At 44.5% G+C, this 2,590-nt stretch overlaps 1 pseudogene; it reads right to left on the bottom strand.

Moving 5' to 3' along the window:
• Window positions 1-930: 930 nt before the first annotated feature.
• On the bottom strand, window positions 931-2,012 carry LOC140271911 (general transcription factor II-I repeat domain-containing protein 2A-like; annotated as a pseudogene).
• Window positions 2,013-2,590: the final 578 nt, after the last annotated feature.

The raw sequence follows: 2,590 nt of genomic DNA, 5'->3' as shown, positions 1-2,590 counted from the left end.
TTTGTTGCCTCTTTCCTGCTCACTGGAAAATAGGGTGCTTCAGGAAATGTGTAGGCATGGCACAGACTGGGATGATCCCCTTCCCAGTGAACTGCAACCAGTATGGGAGCGCTGGAAGAATGATCTTCCAGATTTAGAAAAAATCATCATAGCACGCTGCTATGCGCCCCCTGGTTTCGGACAAGTTGTTAGAAAGGAGCTACACCACTTCTCTAATGCAAGCACCTGTGGTTATGGCCAGTGTTCATATTTGAGACAAGTGAATCAAGATGGAAGTGTTCATTGTGCTCTGGTTATGGGAAAGTCCAGAGTGGCTCCAATCAAGGTAACAACAATCCCGAGGCTAGAGTTGACAGCTGCTGTCGTGTCAGTCACAGCAAGCAACACTCTGAAGGACGAGCTTGGTTTGACAGATGTTGTTGAATATTTCTGGACTGATTCAAAGGTAATCTTGGGTTATATCAACAATGAGGCACGTCGTTTTCATACTTTTGTGTCAAATCGGATACAGAAAATGCATCTCAGCTCGTCCCCTCAACAATGGCGATACGTCTCAACCAATGACAACCCTGCAGACCTCGCATCGAGAGGTTCAAGCGCAAGTGAGATTCTCACATCAAGCTGGTTCAGAGGACCTCAGTTCCTATGGGAGAAAGAGATGCCTCCAGCTGCAGATGTTGGTGCGGAAATACAGATTGGAGATCCTGAAGTCAAAAGGATTCAGGCTCTAAACCAGGGGTGGGCAATTAATGGGGCCTCATGAGAAACCTGAATTGTGTCAGAGGGCCACACCGACGATAACTTGAACTTAATTCTGCTCAACTTTATTCCATTGTAAAATGCACTAAAATGCAGTATCTGAACAAGTTTATAGAAATACAGCAATACAACAAACAATAACTTGTAATGTTTTCCACCTCATTTAACTCTTCAGTGAGAATAATACAGTCTGTTCTGGGCTTGAACAAGGGCATTGAAATCTGGCTGAATGTCTGAGGTGGCTATGCGAAGGACAGCTGAGAGGTGGTCATCTGTGATAGAGGATCTGTGTTTGGATTTGTTAAACTTCATCACTGAGAATGTCTGTTCACATACATAAGTAGATCCAAAGAGGACTAGAATCCTCTGAGCATGCCTCCTCAGGTGTGGAAAGTTCTCCTCTTTGAGGGAGGAGTAGAAGTCCAGCAGTGAGACTGACCTGAAGTGCTCTGCCAGAAGCATGTCAGACTGCAGGTCAATGAGTTCCATCTGAACATCAATTGGTGCATTATCCACACTGCAGTTGAAGGGAGAAGAAACCATGTGCATTTCACTTTCAAGAGTTTTGAAATCTTGAAATCGCCTCGAAAACTCTCCATTCAGTGCTTCTAACATGAATTAGTACTTGTGGAGGTGATCGGCTGATCTTGTGGCTTCCTTTAGTGTTGGCAGGTGGGTCAGAATGTTGTCCTTCACTTGGCTTGAGAGAAGCTGCAACTTTCTCATGAAAGCCTTCACTGCACTGTACATCTCATGTACAAAAAGGCCTTTGCACTGCAGTTTGACGTTTAGTTCATTCATGAGTGCGGTCACATCCACAGTGAATCCAAGGTCTGGGATGTCATGTCCTTTCTTCACACAGAACTCCTGAATCTGGTCTCTCAGGTCCCAGACACTTTTCAGCACTTTGCCCAGGCTGAGCCACCTGACGGTGCAGTGATAGCTTATGTCACCACGTCCAATCCAATTTTCCTCCAAAAGTGCAACAAATTGCCAGTGATTTAATGCTCTGGCTCTGATGAAGTTAACTGTTTTAGTTTAGTTACAGCATCAACAACATGTTTCATTTTTAACACTGTCTTGCACAACACTTCCTGATGTATAATACAATGTAAAAATGTCAATTTCTGCACAGGGTTAATTTCTGTCACTTTATCCTACATTCTCTTTAAAAGTCCAACATTTTTCCCTGTCAGATTTGGACAACCATCTGTTGTCACACTTGCCAGCTTGTCCCATTTCAGTCCTAACATGTCCAAACATGCATTTACCTCTATGAATAAGTCATTAACAGTGGTTGTCCCTTTCATTGACTGCATGGCTGCCAGCTCCTCCGTGACTTGAAAGTCTGCAGTTATCCCACGTAAGAAGATGAGGAGCTGGGCGGTGTCGCGTACATCGCAGAGCCGGAGAAAAATAGTCAAAGTAGGCCGCTCTGTTCTTCAGCTGAAGCTCCAAGTTCTCAGAGATGTCCTCAACCCGCCTCGTTACAGTGCGTCGGGAGAGTGACACGTTCTCAAACGCAGCCTTTTTCTCCGGGCATATCAGTGCAACAGAGTCTAATAAAAACTTCTAAATGAACTTTTTCTGGCGATTTTGTGAGAAATTACATAGCTTGTCCTGACGGCTGCATCTCTGGGGGTGTGTAGTTTGGTAAAAAGTCCTTGCTGGGTTTGCAGTTTTGCTAGCAATGCATCAGACTCCCTTGCACGCTCTTTCTGTCACAGTCGGCTATAGAAGTTTATGTTATGTCACAGTTTGTTTAATCATGGTTTCAGTTATGTTCTAGTCCTGTTTTTCCCCTGCCACCTCAGTTCACTCAAGTCACCTG

This window comes from Leuresthes tenuis, unplaced genomic scaffold (assembly GCF_036924035.1).
Source record: "Leuresthes tenuis unplaced genomic scaffold, fLeuTen1.0.hap1 SCAF_16, whole genome shotgun sequence".
NCBI lineage: Eukaryota > Metazoa > Chordata > Actinopteri > Atheriniformes > Atherinopsidae > Leuresthes > Leuresthes tenuis.
Note: the sequence above shows the minus strand (reverse complement) of the source record. Positions and strands in the feature narration are given on the sequence as shown.